General features: G+C 53.8%; 4 long non-coding RNA genes across 5 annotated transcripts; 3 read left to right on the top strand and 1 right to left on the bottom strand.

The window, feature by feature from the left end:
• Window positions 1-755: 755 nt before the first annotated feature.
• Window positions 756-1,610, bottom strand: LOC138067027 (uncharacterized). Its single transcript, XR_011140697.1, has 3 exons — window positions 1,585-1,610; window positions 1,103-1,207; window positions 756-892 (listed from the first exon to the last, which is right to left on the bottom strand). It is a non-coding gene; the product is annotated as an uncharacterized lncRNA (long non-coding RNA).
• A 424-nt stretch (window positions 1,611-2,034) lies between these two features.
• On the top strand, window positions 2,035-12,605 carry LOC138067124 (uncharacterized). Its single transcript, XR_011140790.1, has 3 exons — window positions 2,035-2,252; window positions 3,470-3,616; window positions 12,405-12,605. It is a non-coding gene; the product is annotated as an uncharacterized lncRNA (long non-coding RNA).
• Window positions 12,606-12,608: 3 nt separating this feature from the next.
• Window positions 12,609-14,812, top strand: LOC138067123 (uncharacterized). Its single transcript, XR_011140789.1, has 4 exons — window positions 12,609-13,078; window positions 14,279-14,395; window positions 14,512-14,635; window positions 14,759-14,812. It is a non-coding gene; the product is annotated as an uncharacterized lncRNA (long non-coding RNA).
• A 16-nt stretch (window positions 14,813-14,828) lies between these two features.
• LOC138067122 (uncharacterized) lies at window positions 14,829-16,854 on the top strand. 2 transcript variants are annotated; one of them, XR_011140787.1, is made up of 3 exons: window positions 14,829-14,869; window positions 15,054-15,288; window positions 15,830-16,518. It is a non-coding gene; the product is annotated as an uncharacterized lncRNA (long non-coding RNA). The 2 variants fall into 2 exon arrangements; XR_011140788.1 differs by adding an exon at window positions 16,535-16,854 and having other exon boundaries at window positions 14,836-15,288; window positions 15,830-16,050.
• Window positions 16,855-18,842: the final 1,988 nt, after the last annotated feature.

The following is an 18,842-nucleotide window of genomic DNA, read 5'->3' as shown; positions in this document are numbered from 1 at the left end:
GAGGGTTTTGTTTTTTTGAGGTTCCCCTCTCATTCACTATTAGGCAAATCAGGGGGAAAAATGCACTTCTCTAGTTTCTTGGGTTATTGCATACTTCCCAGTCCCCAAGTTAGGGTAAAAGAAGACACAAGGAAGCACGCTCCGGAGGTTTTGTGCTTCCCTCTGAAGCTGCTATTCAAGCAACACTAACCCCTCATTTGAGGCAGTTGGGCAAGTTCCCCGCCCACGGTTTCGGGCCATGCCTGGATTATTTGGGGCATTAGCTGAGGGCTTCAGCTTATGTACTGTTCAAAGACACACCGCTCAGCAGCACTAAGCAGCTTAAATAGGGCCTCGCCTGCTGATGCTGCCTTTCGACTGCTGCTCCTTCTCACTGGCCACACAACTCATTCATCCCTTTTGAAACTACCCACAAACTGGTCTCGCTCTCCTTTCAAACCTGCATTCCAACTCTTACACAAGACAGCAAGTGCCAAGTGCCACATTCTACAACTCACTTCTCCCCAGCTGCCCCCTGGCCCCACTACATCCAAAACACAGGGTTTCTCAAGGGCCCTCGCACAGGATTAACTTTGAAACACACCATGCCAAGCTCCAAAGGGTCCCCGTGCCCTGGTAAGCAACACAGTTTCACATGCCGCCCCAAATTCCTACACACATCATACACTGCACAGGCGGTCACGGGACCTACTTGAACATGCAATAGCCTCAGGTGGTCTCTGAAGCAATCCTTTGACTCGTCCTCTACATAGACATCCCAAGCAACACGAGGCAGACAAAGCAACGACGACGTTTTTCACCTTCTCGTGGGAGCCTTCAGGTTCCAGGGATGCCTGCCTTGCAAGACCACCCCACCTTCTCCTCTTTGGGGGCTGAAGCATTTTCCCAAGGCCTGCAATGAAGAGGCACAGCAGACACAGTTGTACCTTGTGATTGCCTACAGTACTTGACACGACCCATCCTTCCACACAGGGGCAGCCAGCACCTGTCACACCTCCAGGTAAAGCTTGTTCAGGGGGTTATTTCAGCCCAGTCCAGCTGATCAACACTGATGTCAATGGACTAGCCAGAGAGTGCAAGGTCACAACATACAGCAACTCACCTCACCGGATGGCTCCTCTGGCAATTCACTAGCATCTCAAGCCTACCGAGCTCCACAGCTTGTCCACGGCAAAGACCCAGAAGTGTCCTTCAACAAGCACACAGCCTGGAAAGAAGCCCACAACAAGCAACGAGAGGGCCACAACAGCAAGTCCAACAGGAAAACAGGTGACTGCCACCTGCTAAAAGCAGCCCCCACACACTATCACCTGCTGCTTCCCCTCAGGGCATTTACAGCCACAAGGGGCAAAAGGTGCCCCAGCCCCCGCCACCCCCCCCCCCGGGCCAGCTGGGTTTTCAAGGGTCCCTCACCAGGGCTTGTGGCCCTGGTCGGCCACTGGCTCAGGGCCCTGCCTAGACCCTCCGCCCAGCGGGCACAAGGAGCCCCCCTGCAGCCCCCCAGAGGGGCCAGCTCAGGTGCCTCCCCCGCCCCCGGTTGTCCCCAGCGTCCCTCCTGCCTCGCCCCGGGGCTCCGGCACTCACCTCCAGCAGGTCTCTCGAGGGCCGGGGGTCTCCGCCTCCCCCTCCGCGGGGCCGGGCAGCCCCGCCGCCGCCGCCGCCTCCTCCTCCCCCCCCGGCGAGCGGCTGCCTCGGGCCGAGCAGGGCTCCCGCCGCCGCCAGAGGGGCCAGACCCGGGAAAAGACCCCGCTCCCGGGGCCGCTTCTGTCACGGCCAACGGCCGCCTCGCGCCGGCCGCCCCCCCCCCGCCCCCCCGGGCCAACGGCCGCCTCGCGCCGGCCGCGGCCGCCCCCCCCACCCCGGGCCAACAGCCGCCTCGCGCCGGCCGCGCCCCCCCCCCACCCCCCCGGGCCAACAGCCGCCCCGCGCCGGCCGCCCCCCCCCGCCCCCAACGGCCGCCCCGCGCCGGCCGCCCCCCCCCCCCCGCCCCCAACGGCCGCCCACCACAGGACACGGTGGGGGGGGGGGGGGGGACACACTGCCGAGCAGCTCACAGCCCCTGCTCGGAGACACCGAGCCCTCCAGCAGCCTGCAGGAAGCAGCCGCCCCTCAAACACAGCCCAGGAGCAGGGGGCAGCACCCACCACCCCAAAACCGAGGCAGAGGAGAGCACACAGCCTGCTCAGACCACCACAGCCTGCCCCACACCAGCAGCACCCCTCAGCCCCAGCTCAGAGCAGACCAGCACCCAGGTAAGCACCCCCCCACCTGCCCCCTCCCAGCCAGCCCCCACAGCTCAGGGGCAGTGGGGGGGGGGGCTCCCCAGGCCTGCTGGGCCCAACACACCCCACAGCTCTGGCCTCTCCAGCAGCAGAAAGGGGGCCAGCAGCTCTTCCCCCCCCCCATAATGGGGGGGGGGTCACACTCATTTCCTTCTGTCCAGATCCTTCAGGCAGCTTTGTAGCTGTTAATGCACTGCAGAGCAGACCTGCTGCTTTGGGGCAGTCCAGAAACCCTGCTTTCCCCAGGGACAGCTCTGAGTGCTCATGCCAAGAGCTGCCCTCCTTGCTTTCCTGCCTGCCCCAGCCCCTCCATGCCAGGGGACAGCTTGAGGCAGGAGCTGGCTGGGCTGCAGCTGGCAGGAGCTCCCCCAAGCAAGCAGGCCCCCAGCACCCTGACTTGCAGGCCTTCCTCACCCCCCCCCCCCCCACTCTCCAGGCAGGGACCCAGGTCCTTGCCAGGCTGGGTTCCTGCTTGAGGGCCTGAACCCATTCAGTTGGCTGGTGAAAGAACAAGAAACCCACAGAGACCTGAGGCATGAGAACAGCTCTTCCCTCCCTGAGGGCTGTTGCTGCTTCCTTGCACTTGACTTGTTCAGCTGAGAAGCCCTTGCCTGAAGTCACCCTGCTCTTCTCATGTTAACAGACAACTACAAAAGCACATCCTAGTAGAGCTACTCCACAGTTTTGGCTCACTTCCTCAGAAGCTACATGCTCTCTTTCATGTCACTGTTCCCTTCCCTACCTAAAGGCCTTAGCAGCAAGGTTAGTTTAGATGTTTTGCTTCTTCTAAGGGAGAAAGCAGCCCTGTGCCACAGGCAGCTCTACCCACCCCTTGTTACTCTGACCCAGTCCCTGCTCCCCTTCTGCCTCTCCCACTCCAGGGGGCACCAGCAGCACCAGGCATTGTAGCAAGCCTTCCTTGGAAAAGGTAAAAACCACCCCAGCATCTCTCCTCAAGTGCTCCTTTTAACTAGAGGAGGACCTTGGCCCAGGACACCCCAAACAGAACAAGGAGCTGTACTTGTTCTCAGGGTGGAAGCCACATGCTGCCTTGTCTCAAGAGCACTTGAGTCTCAAGAGCATTCAGGCTGCTCTACACAGCCAACACCCCCCACACCTTCTCAAGTTAAATCCAGGTGGCTTTCCTTCTTTTCATGCAACCCCTGAGAGAGACCTTTTCTTTTTAGTGCTACCCTTAAAACACACAGAAAAATCCTGGAGGGACTCAGAAGCCACAGAAGTTAACAGTGCTGACCTCCCCTGGTTTGGAAGAAACCCAGGCTGCCTGGCTTGAAGCATCCCTCTCCCAGCTCTTGAGGAAGCCCATGAAGCAGGCAAGTCAACAGTGCAAGCAGGAGAAGAGAGCATGGGAAAGCTGTCTGGTTTGCCCTCTCAGTGGTAGTGGTGCAATCCCATATCGGACACCTGAGCACCCATGCACAGTAACCAAGCTCAACCAAGGCTGCCACACTGTCTTACATGCACATGTGAGCAGTGACTTCTCCCAAATGCCTTGGGGGGGGGGGGGGGATGGTTTAATCAGGCCTGAGTACATTTCCCCAGAGCCTTGAAACTCCTTCAGGGAGAGGGGAACTCAGGGAGGGATTTAAAAAAATCCTCTGAAACCCTGACAACTGCTAGCCTTGCTTTGAGCATTCAAGCCCTAGGAGAGGGACAAGAAGGGTTAAGTCCTCACAGCTCAGTTGACTAACCAGGGGGGGGGTGTTACCCCACACCTGAGGAAAAGCCTCCCTGACTAAGCTACAGCCCCCATTAGGGGCCTGCAGAAAGCTTAACAAGGCCCTCAGAAAAGCTTCCCTGCTGTGAACACTCTGCAGGGCACCCAGCCCCCCAAACCCAGCAGTCATGAGTGACTGGGTCACCCATGAGGGTCTGGGGACAGAAACAGGCTTTGACTCACTTGCTGCTCCCTCCTCCACTCAGGGGGGGCCTTAAGCATTCAGCACAAGGATTAACACTGACCCAAACACTCTGGGAAGCATAACACAGAAAGCCTGGCTTGAGAACAACCTGGTGTTGGCCAGCCCTTCCTCCCTGTTCTGGGGAGGCATCCTGCAGCAACTGCAGTAAGCCAGCCCCACCACAACAAGCATCCACAACCCAAGGCTAGCCACCCACCAGGGAACTACCTCACTGAGCACAACACAGCCCCTTAACATCTCCAGATGCAACAGGCAGAGCTACATAACAACAGAGCCCACTCCCAGCCCTGGGAAAAAATAACACAGCCAGTCCATCCAGAAAACTGCTTAAGGAAACACCCCACCCCCCCTCAAGAAGCAGGGCTCAAGCTAGAGCCACAACACCCCTGTAAAACCCCCCCACCCCCCTGCAAGAGCAGGAATGACACCACAACACAGCTCTGAGGCTCACATGCAGAAACCAAAACCACAAACAAAGCCACATCACAACTAGAAGGCTTACCTAAGGGGGGGGGTGGGGAAACACACTAAAAACAAACCCCACAACTTGCCACAGAAACATAAAGACCCAACACAACCCAACCCTAAAGACACCCCCCAACCCCCACTAAACAAAGCCTCCAGCCCCAAGGCTCAGCTTAAATACAGCCCTCAAGCCAATGGGCAAAGGGTGCGTGGGCGGAGGTGCCAGGTGAGGCTGCTGGAGGCAGTTAGGACCTCTTAGTGCATTCAGGGTCTGGACAGGGCAGGCAATCGTTACAGGGCCAGGCCTCTTAACTGTCAGCAGAGTGATTCAGGAGGCTCAGAGTTTTCTGAGGGAGCACCAAAGCATTCTGGAAAAGAAGACAGCTGTTGCTTTCTACCTCTTGCGTTGCAAGGACCAATGCAAAAAAGCCCCTAGGCAGTGCTAGCCAAGGCCAGGCCCAAAGCGTTCGAGAGGTATTTCTTTGCCTAATGCATAGTTAAGCTCTGGACTTCCTGGCTGGATGTGAACAGTTTGCATGGGTTCCAAAAACGCCTGGACAAACTCTCCGAAAAGACAAATCTGTGAGGGCTGCTGCAAAATCCAAAGCCAACACCTCTGGTGCTGGGAGCGCTTGAGCCATAGCTAGCAAGGTACAGAACAGCTGCAGGAGCCGGATGACTGTGCGCTCGTGCTGCGCATCTAGGCGGGTACAGCTCCTTGGAAACGTTGGGAAGGTTCTCAACATCCAGCGCTAGCCGGTGTTCAAAGAAGCCTTTGGCTACCATTCTGCCGAAGGCCTTTGGGGGCAGGTGACAGCAGCTGCTGGGAAGATCTGTGCACCTGATGAGCTCAGTGTGACTCAGCCCTGTTTCTCTAGGTGGTGCTCTAAGGGAAGATGCCTTTTGGCACAGCAAAACTTGTTTGCTCTCCCGCCAGGGTCCTGAGGGCACCAGTAGGCCTTAATTGCCCTGACCAGACTCAGCTGGGGCTTCCCTGACCAGAGTCACCTGGGGGCTTCCACCCACATCTCCTCTCCCCACTGGCCAGAGGGCTGCATTTAAGCCCTGGCCCCAGGGGTGGCTGTTCCTGGCAGGGAGTTGTGGTGGAGTGGGTGTTTGGTTTTTGAGGGGGCTGTTGCAGGGGGGGTGGTTGGGCTGTTTTTTGAGAGCAGTGTGTTTGGTGTTCTCTGAAGGGTTAGGGGGAGTTCTGAGCTGTGTGTTGCTGTGTGTGTGTGTCCTGATGCTCTCTGCTTCTGAGCTTGTGTTGTTCTCTGGAGTGGTTTTGTGGTTTCTGTTGCTCAGTGGGTGAGTGTTTAATGGTGGTTGAGTGCTTGCTGCTAGGGTTTGCTTTGTCACTTGAGCTGAGAACAGGTTTTTGAACCCCCCAACTCATCAATAGATCCAAACCATGTTTTGTTTTTTTTAACCTGCAGTGGGGTTGTGTTCTGGGCTGTTGTGTTAAAACAAAAGGATCAAGCTCTACAGCACCAGCTGAGCTGCCAGTGTGAGTACCTGAAAAGCAGAGAAGCTAAGCCAGCAAGACTGGTCAGGCATAGGCTCCTTGTCCTTCCAGAGGCTTTCTAAGTAACTCTTCCCAGAGTGTGCTCTGTTGCCTGTCTGTATGCCATGACAAAGGCTGCCCTATGGGGGGAGGGGGTTCAGTAGAAGGTGGCTAAGCTCTCAGGTCTGAAGGGAGCTCTGGAAGAGCACTGTTCTCTGCTTGCAGCAACTGATTGCTCTTGAAGAGCTAGGTGACTTCTAGTGCCTGAAGATGACTGTGCTTCCCAACAGGGAGGCTGAGGTGTTTCAAGTGTGTAAGTAGGGAGTGAGTCAGGTCTCCTCAGAGCACCTGGCTTCTCATAAGTGTAGAAGAAGCTGTCTCTCTTCTAAGTAAGCCTAGCAGGGGAAAACAGGGTGGGCAAGCAAGCAAGCATCAAGTGTTTGAAGAAGTCTCCAGTTCAGTCGGAGAGCTTGATGGCTGGGTCTGGCAGAACTTTAGCAGTACTATGTTTTCAAGGGCAGTGGTAGGCCTTGTTGGCTTGAGGTGGCTTTGAAGTAGGCCAGTATTTCTCTGGGGAGCTTTAGGGAAGTATGTGTAGGACTGCAGCTGGGGAAAAGCTAGCAGCTGTGGGGAAGTTCTCTTAACCATCTCTGGGCCTTAAGAGCATGAGCTTCTGCTGCTTTAACAAAGCACTTGGCTCTTCCATCTTGAGCATGCCAAGGAGCCTCCCTGGGTGGCCTCTCCCTAGCTGACCTGCAGAAGGGGGTGAGTCATCCCTGTTTTGCATGGAACAGCATGATGTGCTGTTCCCAGTGTGGAGAGTTTTGCTTTTCAATGACCAGCTGAAATCACAAAGCATTGGCTCTCTGTGGACTTGTCTTAGGAAACAGTGGGGGCTGTTCAGCTCCTTTATCACTAGAAGTTCCTGTTCTGCTGAGTTAGACTGACTTTCTTTTTCAGTGGGGGTTTGCTTGTGGGCTCTGTACTACTACAAAGAGGTTTTTCCTGTGGGGGGTGGTGCTCCTGAAACTTGTGTGGGGAATGCTGTAGCCCTAAGAAAAAGCTTGACTGCTACTAATTGCCAGTAGTCATAGCACCCCCTCAATGTCCCAGCTGCAAAGGGAGCTGGGTGGGTTAGCTGACTGACATGAGCTGCCATGTACAAATGAGGTGCACCTGTAAGAACCTCAGTAAGGTGAGTTGGGGAGGAGTTCTGGCACTGGTTTGTAGGTGGGGGTAGCATTCTACAGGCTCCTAACCCACTACTTTTCAGATGCTTGTGGGGAAGGGAGACCAACATAAAAGAGAGATGGCTTTGAGGGGGGTGTGAGGAGGGCAACATTTCTTTCCCAGAAGAAACCTGGAGTCAAATATAAAGGGTTGGAACTAGAAAGTATTAAATGGGGTTAAGTGTTCATGGAGTGCTGCCTTGACCAAGGTAACCTGGGATAAGCATGAGTTACCCATAATTGTTAAGAGCTATTGTTGAAGTGTTTGCCCAACTCAAAATCATAGTACCTATCTGCTTTTGGGCTCGGGTTTTCTGAAGGCCTCCTGGGGCTTGGTGCCCCTGGCTCCTCTCAAACTGGACATGTGCTTTCCAGATCTGTTGCAAGGGTCCTTGTTCACATTGTTTTATGGCTCTTCTAGCCTTTCAGTCAGCTGGACACAAAATGAAGCAGCAAGAAGAATGGGGTGTGCTGAGCCTGCTAGGCCTAAAGCCTCCTGCTGGGAGCCTGTGCAGAGAGGAAGCAAGGTGAAGGGGAGCTCATGGAAATGGCTTGTAGGAGGTCACTGTCACCCTGGAAGAGCCCCGAAGCTGGACGAGCCCCTTCTCCTCTTAGCTCTCTTCTGTGCTGTGATGCAGGCCATGCTCTTTCCTCTTGAGCTGTCTCAAATAGTCCCAGCCCATCAGGAATTCAGAGGCTTTCACCTGTGGTCTGCTCAGAGTGGGCTCCCTTCCTCAGAATAAAGGAGAGCCAAAGAGTGGCTTCGGTGCCTGTGAAAAGGCAGCAAATCCATCCTAAGTCTCCTTTCCTGAACATCTGGTAGGATAAAAAAAAGATGCTGAGCTCATGCCTTCTGCAGGCCTCAGTGTCAGCACTTGCTGGTGGTGACACAGGGGCGTGCAGTTCTTCTCTTCCCCTTTCCCCTGCACAGCTCAGGCAGAGAGATTCAGTGCCTTGGTTCCAAAAAGCATATGAATGGCTTGATGTGTTGTCTTTCCTTATGACTCTGTAAGAGCTGGTGTGGTGGTGGTGGCCCCTTTCCCCTTCCCCTGGGCAATAGGAGCTGAGGGACTGCTGAGGAGCAGTGTTTTTCAGGGGAAGCCTCAGGGATGGCAGTGTTGGTCTGAATGTGTCATCAGGGGGTGCCCTAGTGGCAGGAGTGGTCCACATGAGAAAGGCAACCCAAGGATCACAACTGAATTGCCTGCTGAAGGCAGGAGAGACTAGGCTGAAAGCTGGAGCAGGGCACGATGTTTTTGAGCAGGGCAGATGCAAGTGGCTTCTGTGCAGAAGTGCAACACACCTGGGCTTGTTGGACTTGAGGTTTTTGCACCTTGCCCCGCCCCTGTGCTCTCACAAGTCTTGTTCTCGTGATCCTGCAGGCACCCATGGGAAGCTCAGTGTGCTTGTCAGGGGCTGGAGGGGGAGGTAGAGCTTGAGTGAGGAGGGGAGCCAGCTCACACTGCTGCAGCTGGTGGTTCCTGCAGCAGGGGCAGGCAGGCCCGGGCTTGGCATCCTCCCAGGGGTTTTGAGCCCTGCAGCCTGAGCATGTGAAGGCACTGCTGCAGGTCAGTCATAGGCACAGCTAGGTCTTGTGCTTACAGCTGTGCAGTTACTTGCCTCCCTGTGCTCTAGATGCTCTAGAAGGGAAAAAGAGCAGGTGTAAAGCAGGAGAAGAGGCCTGTCCTTCTCCTGCAAGTGCTTCCAGAGCCCTTGACCTTAGAGGGTCCCTTGTGAAAGTCAGTGTGCAGGAGCCTAGTGCTGCACTTGCAGCCCCGCCTGCCTGCCAGCGTGGCAGTTGTGCTGCTCACAACAGGGCTTATGTATTGTGTGAGCTCTGTCCCTTAGGCTTCCTCGTTCTCCTCTTCCAAGCAACTTGACTAGTGCTTTCTTGACCCTAAATGTCTCCCAGGCTGCCTGCTCTGTTAAGCCGGTAACAGAGCTGCAGCAGAGTGCTTAGGACTTGGTCGCTGTTGCTTTGGAGTCAGAAGGCATGGAGAGACCCTTAGCTGTCTGACTTGAGCCCTGCCTCTGCTTTGGCATGGAGGCTGCTGAAGACAGGCCTCTGTTTTGACAAGACACCTGGCATGGTTTTGCACAGGGATCTGCAGTCACTTGTGGCTGAGAAGGTGGCTTTCCTAGTAAAGCCATGAGGTGGATCCCTGGAGCAGAGCAGGTGGGAATGCAAGAGCTTCCTTGTCTTTGCCTGCCTCAGGCTGCTGAAGAACATCAGGGGAGTGTGACTCTGGGATGTGGCAACCTGGCATGATCCCAGCTCCCTGCCCTTGAAGAGGGGGCTGTCTGTGGCAGGGGCGGAGCCCCTGCTGCCCAAGGGAGAAACAAATGAGCTGGCCCAAGTCTCTCTGGGCTAATGGAGCCCAGGGCTGAGTGCCTGACCTTGACAGCCTCTACCTAGGGTGGTGCTGACAACCTGATGGCAAGTCACAGGGAGCAGCGGTTTCTGGGACCGCTGTGCTGCCTAATGTAGCCAGGCAGCGCAGAGAGGCAGGAGGAAGGGACTTCATATATGCCTTGAAGCAGAGTTACTGTGGTTTGTGCAGTGCCTGTTTTCCCCTTTTGTCTTTGGCAGAGCTGCTTCCCAGAGGCTGGGGAACAGGGATGTTTGCAGAACAGGATTGCCGCTGTTAACCAAGCGAGGAAGACAGCAGATTGATTTTTCCGAGCCGCGGAGCAGAAGTGGAAATGTGTTCCTCGGCTTATTCTGGTCAGCCTCTGTGGCTGAGTCTTGCACCCTTCAAGGCTGGGTATGAGTGAGGCAAGCCCTGGGAGCAGATGCTCTCACAGCATTGCTTGGCCTTGGCATGTTCTGCCTCCTCCATGTGGCTATGTCCATGGTGTGATCTGAGGAGCCTGCTGGGCACGGGGGTTGAGTGGCTTGTCCTTGAAGGCCTGCAGATAACTGCTGTGTGTTAGCTGCTGGCAACCCAAATGCAATGCTTCCAAAGCAGGACTCCTGGTATTTGGTGGTCAACATGCAAAGCATCCTCGGAGCTCCCCTGGTGTCTATGGAAAGAGGAAAATACCCTTTCAGGCCAGATCTGTGGGTTGCTCTTCTGTGTGTGTGTGCTGTGTGTTTTCTTTTTTTCCATGCACATCAAACCAGTAATTTAACTGGGCTTCAGGTGAGACAGTCTAATGGCTGTTCTTCCAGGAAAATTGAAGGCATTCTCTACCTCACTGAATCCTTTAGGTCGGAAGGGACCTCTGGAGATCATCTAGTCCAACCTCCCTGCTCAAGCAGGGGCCTCTAGAGCATATTGCCCAGGATCACATCCAGACGGGTTTTGAATACCTCCTCCAAAGACAGCTTGTGGAGCGGCAGCAGTGTCTCTTCAGCAGAGAAGCCTCCACCTAGGGATTGTTTCCCTAGCCTTTCAGACACAAGTCATGCTGCTCTCTGAGGCAACTGGACTTCATGGAGCAGTGCTTACTGCCTCTTGTGAGGAGTTGCTGTTGCTGATAATCCTGTTTCATTAAAAACTGACAAGCCAAAGCTTGAACCCAAGGGGAAAGGGTGCATAAGCAAGTGATAGGTTTTCGGAAACCCTAATGTGTTTCTTCTGTCAGTGTGGGGAGAGGTCCCTTGCTCCCTGCTTCTCTCCTTTCCCCCCCCCCCAGGGGTGCAGCCATGTCCTGCTCTGGAGGTGTGAGGTCTGCCAGTGTGCAAGCCCTGAGTTTCCTGGAGCCTGGACAGAGTGGGGAAGCACACAGCTGCTCTGTTCTGGGGGGGGGGGGAGGGGGAGGCTGCATGTGGAGCATCCTGTGTTGCCTCCTGTGGTTAACCAGTTAGATGTGGTGGAGGGTGCAGAAAAGGTCTCTGGTGCCTGCCCCTGTGTCCTGACCTATTGCAGAAAACTCAGCCTGGCAGCAGAGTTTCCCCAGCTTTCAATCTCACTGTGTGCCCAGAGGGGCACGAGTCCACCTGTATCCTGCACGTGAGGCCCAGAAATGACCCTCCTGTTCCCTACAGAGCTCTGTATTGGGTCCCCCCACCCACCCTCCAGTCTTCCTCCTTGCTGTTCCTCTTCTGTTGCCCAGTGCCAGGGCAAAGTCCTGTATAAAGCAATGCATTTGTTGAGTGTGGTGGAGCTTCATGCTGGGGTGTGCCTGAGCACTGCAATCCTCCGAGTCACCCTCAGGGTGAGGAGATGAGGGGGGAGAAAAGGAGGCCTTAGCTGCTTTTTGCTTCACATCCGGGGTCAGGGCTTTCCAGAAGACTGCAGAAAAGACTATGGACAGAGGATTTTCTGTGAGCTCCACATGCCATCTATTCCCTGCTTGCAGTCTAAGCCTGAGTCTTTGCACTGGCAGTGCACTGAGCAGGTGTAGGTGGGCAGGAGGTCTAGGGAGGTGTATCCCAGCTGGTTGCAGTAATTACACTCATCATGATGACTAAGACCTCAAAAAAAAAAAAAAAAGCATTGCATGCTGACTTGATCCAGGTAGATGACCCACAGGTCTTGTTTCTATTGCTGCTGTTTCTTCCTCAGTTCATTGAAATGTATAGGAAAGGGCATTTTTGGAACAGAAGTCCTTAGATTCGGCAGGTGAGGCTGGGTTTTCTGTCTGTCTTAGGTGTTATGAGCAGCAGGCGTGTGACATCCCATCATGAAGTGATGGGATGTACCAGGGGTTGTATTTAATGAACTTGTCCACATTTCTTTATTTCAAATGTAAAAAAGCTTACCAAAAACATTGCTGGAAAGGGAAACTTTCCTTTACCTGCCTCAGCCTCCAGGGCGTTTGTGTTCAGCGTATCACCTCTTTGTCGAGCGTTCCAGTATCTAATTTTTTGGACTACCGAAGGATAAGGAACTTTGCCCAACCCAGCTGGCTGCAAAGACGGAGTGTGCTTTGCAGTTGTGTTCTGTGCTCTGTTTCCTTTAAAACAACAAAGTTGTGTTTTATGGAGCAGCGATAGCTGTGCTCGACAACGTTATAACGTAGTTCTTCTTTCCAGCAGAACCCCAGTAAGGAGGAACAGCACGTTCCTTTCGAGAAGGACGAGGAAAAGGCTACCTGAAACAGACTCAAAGGCCGTACTGACAGGATGCGTGGGATGGCCCTGGCAGAGGTTTGCCCTGGCATTTGGAGTTTTCACTCCCTGCTCGTCAGCTTGGAGCCGGCCCAGCCGAGGTGTCCGCCTCGGATTCGGGATGCTCTCAGGAAGGTACTGTGGCATGTGAGAAATGAATTGTAGGACTTGAATCTAGATTGCGCTAGACAGGGGCCCATATCGAAGGACTGCCAGCCTTTCTGGTTGGTCCAGTTGATGTGGAGAGTGGATTAACCTCACGTGGAAAGTCTTGCTCTGGAAAGATGAGGTATGTTTGCACAAAACACCTCTGAGTCCTTGTCTCCAAAACTACCAGAACTTACCTGGAACAGCTGTCAAAAGTGTTCTTAAGGAAACAGACCTGCCCTGAAAGAAGCAGGGAGGGCTGCAAACTTTCCACTGTCCTTGCATGTGCTTCTCCGCTCTCTAGGCCGGTGAGACGCCCGTCCGGACTGCGGCTTCCCCGAGGTTCCCGTGAAACAAAAAAGAAAGATTTTGGTGTTAGGCTGCGGACCGGAGAGACGCAGGCCCCCTTGCGGTGACCCTCTCCTCTCTGAAGTGCTGCTGTACGGGGAAGAATGGTCAGGCTCACGCAGTACATGGTTTTATCCCAGTTTCTTCCCTTTCTCCATGCAAATCTGTGTTCTAGGAAAATCTCCTTGGAGGAGGAGAGAGAGCTAATAATCTTTGTATTTGAAAATAATTACTGTTGAAAGTAGGACAACTACAACTAGTTTTTAATTGAACAAACTGCAACCTACTGTAAAGACCGTCTTGCCAGATGAGATGCTTGCGCTAGAGCTTTAAAGACCAAGGCACCCGTGCTGATGGGAAAAATTACCAGGTTTTCCCATCAGGTGGAAATGTAGTTTAGGCTTGGGAAAGTGTGTATATATATACATAGGTATCAAAGAGCCACAGAAATTAACACCTACGGGAACTTAGTGTACTGAATAAACCCCCTCCCCCCTTTCTTTTTTAAAAAGCACTTTCATTAGCTCAGAAGTCAGAAAGTGAAGATCGGGTTGACTGATGGTTCTGTTTGTGTGTTGCACACCAGATGATGTAGTCCACGTTCTTGTGGTAAGCTTTCAGACTTTTCCTGAGAGACGCTGTCACCCTCTCTGGATGCTCTGTTGCGCAGAACCAGCACATCCCCTTCTCAAAGCACTCTCCCCTTGTCTTGACTGGCAAGGGGTGCTCGTGCTACCAGTCCTAGAGATAAGCAGTCTCTGTAAAGATCTGTTGCGCGATAAACTTCTGAGATGACCTCTTTTTCAGACTTAATGCATTGTACTGGAAGCTAAGCTTTTCAACTCCTCTTTGAAAAAACAGATGCCTAAGACTTGGAAACGCTTTGGCAAGCACTTAGGAGCACGGCTTAAAGCTACGCTATCATGTGGGGGGGGGTGGGGAGAAATATGGGTCTTCCTCTTTCTTCTGTGGAAGAGAAAGGGGACCTACTGAGGTGATGCAATTAGTCTTTTTCCTCTCTATTTTATGCTTCTGAAAGAAAATACCAGGTACGTTGCAAGTGAGTACTCACAGCATCCAACAAAAGATAAAACCTTTTCTGGCAAGCAGCCTCAGCTCCTGGAGATGTAGCTGAGAATGGGTGTCAGCCGCGAGCCAGAGCGGCGCTGCCAAGGAAAGGGACTCCCTTCAGTAGCCAAAGTACAAAAGAAAGAAAGGATAATAGCGAAGCAGCTTGCCAAAGAAAGAGTCGCTGCTTTCATTACTTCTAGTTCTCCCAAGCTGAATCATTTTTTTTATCCTAACAGAACGCAGCCAAAACGAGCAGAAGAAACTAATCCAGGCAGTGCAGGAAGGAGGGATCAGATGACAAGGGGATTCCAGTACGTCTGCCCCGGAGGGGAGCAGAAGAGTCCCTGCAGCAGGTACAGTGACCCCCAATTAAATGACCCTCCTTCCGTCCCCCGCTTCCTCGTAGAGCTGTTCATCTTTCTTGATTGCGGGATTTTGTAACGTACAATCCATCGCTGCCTTCCCAAAGAGCCTGTGCTTCAGTTCCTCCGGAAAGGCTGGACTTGCAGCATTTGCAGTGTCATGTTAAAACGTTGCAAGCGTTGCAGTTGACAAAAAAGCATTGCCCCAAGAGGCAGAGCACCGTCTCCCAGGTACCAGAGAAGGGGAAAGAACTGTAACCTTTAAACAATCGAAATGAACTTTGGTACCAAAAAAAGAGGGCTTTTTGTAAGGCGCTGGAGTACTTGGTTGAGAAATGTAATTTTTCTTTTCAGATAAAATACAGTAACTCGATCCAGCATCCCTGTGGGTATGCCACATCAGCAGGCATGGACGTGGTTAACGTGTTTGTGGAAGGCAACTGATGTATATAGCGAAAAGACCAGGTAATATGTCTGGTTAGATGAAAGACCCAAGCAGTAGGCATGGAAATCGTATCCCACTGACGCGGCACCATTTGTCACTAGGTGCTGCTTTGCAGAGAGGTCTGTGTGTGTGTGTGTATGTATATATATATATATTTTTTAAATTGCCAGAATCCAAGTATTTTCCTTTGGGAGTCTTTTACAGATCAAGGCCTCTATGTAACTGCGTCCTCTCCCAATGGCGGAACGTTGTTGCTCTTAGCTTTCAAAGACTCCAAGTCCTCTGGTTTGGCCTCAACCTTCTCTTCAATGAATTAACATCGTTGTTACCCCCGAGCACGCACCCAGTGCAGCCTCAGCGTTAGCTCTGTGAAGCCTCCTTCTTTCTAAGTTGTGAGAGATGTGCTCTCTTTCTTACAGGCTCTGCAAAAGGAATGAAGGTAGGTTTACAGATAGGCAGAAAAGGCATCTAATTCTTGGAGGTGATGGTATGCCTCAGGTACAAGCTGTCAAACAGAAGCCAGTCCTGACTTTGGCCTTATTTTTAAATGGTCGGAAGCCAGACGGTGGCGGTCTGGGTGTTTTAGTGACCTTGCAAACGTGCGCTGCAGCTGCGGGCCTTTGTATGATAGCGCTGGTGCCGTGCAGTACAGGAACACTTAACCCTAAAGAAGCTGCCTAACAGGCAGCTGCTAACTTGGCATAAATGGAAGTTCATTGCTTTCCCTGAAAGGGAGACATTAGTAACTGATATCAGAGGACCAATTCAGGAACAAGGCATGCTCTGTTAACTGCAATTTTTCATCGGCCGTTCTGCACGGGCAGCAAATTCTATTTTTCTGTGGGTGTGATGTGGAATATCTCCAGTGTCCTTGAGGTCAGGGACGTTTCCCTCCCCCCCCCCCCCGCCCCCCCCATTGCATGGGATAACCTCAGCAGCATGTGGAATAATCCACGCAGGATTTTCTTCACGTGATGCAGGTGAAGCTGACAGAGGAAAAGCCAAAAGAGGGGTATGTTTCTCCCCCAGCTGCGTGAGCTGTCTCCCCAAATACCAAGTTTTGCTTCTGACAACCAGCCAGTGATGAAAAGAGGCGGCAGGAGGCTGAAGCAGCGTAAAAGCATGGTTGTACTCTAGGTGAAATACCTTGTGGGCTGCGACCAGAGGACAAAGCCTTCAGCCAGCTCGGCGGGGCCCAGCGGTGAGTACCCGTGCGCTGGTGTGTGCCAGCCCGTGTCCGCCAGGCTCGGCTTTGGGCGGGAGCGCGGGCGGCCCTGTGCAGCCTCACCGTTCCCGGCCAGAACCGCTGGGGCTGGCCCAGGGGTAAAAGCGGGGCAGAGTCAGTGCGTACAAGACTGTGTCCCCCGAACCCACCCCTGCTGGGTCAGAGACAGGACTCGTGACCCAGGTGCGCTTCACAGGCTTGCTAGCGAGAGCTGCAGGGAGGGTGCTGCTCTCTGAAGGGCAGTTGTTCAGCTGCGCTGCCGAACCTGGGCGAAGCTTTTCTGCTGCTTTCCCCACAGAGAGAGCAGGGTTTCTCCTCTCTGGGGTCAGAGATGCTCCTCGTTCCTCCGAGGGCCTTGAGACTCGGGGAAGAGCCGTTCGCACCGGGTGCTCCTGCACTGGGGGGTTGGGGAGGGGGCAGCTCTGGGCTCTGAGCCCAGCAAAATGCTTGTGCTTGTTAGCTCTGTTTCAGTGGTGCTGCGCGTCCGGCTGTACTGCTGTGTCGGACGGGGGGGAGCCTCGTGGGGAGCCGCCGTGATCCCTGGCCGCTCCGTCCCAGCGAGGTCCAGGGTTACAGCCCGGCATTTGCTCTGAGCGTGCGCAGGCTGGGTGCCGGGCCGGGAGCTCCTGCTCGAGCGAGAGCTGCGTCGTCCTCGCTGCGATTCTGCGGCCGGTCCCTCGCGAGGGCCTTTGCCAGCGCAGGTGACGCTGTGTGGGAGCAGCCGAGTCGGAAAGGCTCAGCCTGAGCCTCGTCGAGGAGCAGGGCGCCGGCACGAAGATGCAGGAGGTGGTGTGCGGTGAGTGTCCCAGTGCGGTGCCTGGGCAGGTCTGAGCTGCGCCCCTGCTCGGCGGGGGCTGAGCTTTTTTTGTTGTTATTTTTTGTCATGTCTGCGGGGCAGTTGGGAGGGAGGAGAGCAGGCTCTGTGTCTCCACAGGGCCTGTGCAGGCCGTGGGGGTCAGTGCTGGTCTGTCTGTGCCGGCTTGGGCTGCTGGGGCTGCGCAGAGCTGCTGCGAGCGTTGTGCACCGAAGCCCTGGCGGGGCAGGATTGCGCCTCGTGTTTCGCAGGACGGGGCGCTGCCCGGGGAGTTCAGGAAAGCTCCGGTGACCAGCGCTGCCCTGGGGGCGGCTGCTGCTGGCACTGCCAGCAACTGTCCCGACCCACGCCTGCGGCCATTTGCCGCAGTGCTGGGCCTCTCCTGAAATGCCCTCTCCTTTTTTTTTTCTCTCCTACAGGGATGGAGGAGCCCCAGCCGGGCACTTGGGGGTGGCCGGAGCAAATGCTGAAGTGTCATCCTGCCACGGGCTCGCTGCTGCTGCTGCTGCCTGCGCACAGAGCCTGGGACAGCGCGTCCGGCAGCAGGGGCCGCGTCCCGGCCCCTCACCCGCACGGGGACCTCAGGGGCGCTTCCTGCGGAGCCTGGGGGCATCTTCTCCTGGGGGCTTCTCCCTGCATCGCCTGGAGGGGCTGCGTCACTGGTGAGTAACAGCTGCAGCCTCGCTGCCTGTCTCTGTGTCAGGTGCAGGTGGTGCCGACCCCGCACGACGGCCTCGCACCTCCTTTCTGCGCTCGGAGACGGAAGCGGGAGAGCGGCGCCGCAGAGAGGGAGGCTTCCTCCACCCCTGACGCAAGGCGCCCGGCTCCCTGCTCGCAGCAGGACGACTGCGCTCGCCTCGCCTCCCTCCTGCCCTGCGCGCGCCCCGCTCCGGGCTGGGGCCGAGCTGCCTGCACCCGCCGGGCTCTGGGCCTCCTTGGGAGCCGAGCTGGGAGCGCAGCGCCCGCTCGTGCCAGCGCAGCTCCGGCTCCTTGCAGCTTGGGCGACTGCCCAGGTCGTAAATCAATCACTGTCATAACTTGCATAGAGTATCATGTTCCATATTGCATCCATAGAGCATCATTAGTTTATTAACAGTATGTACATCTTGAGAACACAGTTAAATTACTATATATAAATGTATAGATGTTGAATACAAATGTATAAATGTGGCAGTGCAGCAGCCTTGGTGATTGCCCAGGTCGTAAATCAATCACTGTCATAACTTGCATCTGAATATCCTAGTCCATATTGTATACATAGAGCATAATTAACAGTATGTACATAGTGAGTACGTAGTTAAATTACTATATATAAATGTATAGATGTTGAATACAAATGTATAAATGTGGCAGTGCAGCAGCCTTGGTGTCTGCCCAGGTCATAAATCAATCACTGTCATAACTTGCATCTGAATATCATGTTCCATATTGCATCCATAGAGCATAATTAGTTTATTAATAGTATGTACATCTTGAAAACATAGTCAAATTACTATATATAAATGTATAGATGTTGAATACAAATGTATAAATGTGGCAGTGCAGCAGCCTTGGTGACTGCCCAGGTCGTAAATCAATCACTGTCATAACTTGCATCTGAATATCATGTTCCATATTGCATCCATAGAGCATAATTAGTTTATTAACAGTATGTACATCTTGAAAACATAGTCAAATTACTATATATAAATGTATAGATGTTGAATACAAATGTATAAATGTGGCAGTGCAGCAGCCTTGGTGACTGCCCAGGTCGTAAATCAATCACTGTCATAACTTGCATCTGAATATCATGTTCCATATTGTATACATAGCGCACAGTATACATAGCATTGTATACATAATTAGTTTATTAACAGTATGTACATATTGAATACACGGTTGTTTATATATAAAAACATTATTAAGGGTGAATAAAGAGTGGAACTGGAAGACGGCGTCTGCTCGCGTTTCC

The sequence above is a fragment of the Struthio camelus genome, chromosome 4, assembly GCF_040807025.1.
Source record: "Struthio camelus isolate bStrCam1 chromosome 4, bStrCam1.hap1, whole genome shotgun sequence".
Taxonomy (NCBI): Eukaryota; Metazoa; Chordata; class Aves; order Struthioniformes; family Struthionidae; genus Struthio; species Struthio camelus.
The sequence above is the reverse complement of the archived record's forward strand: the minus strand, read 5'-3'. Positions and strand labels throughout refer to the sequence as shown.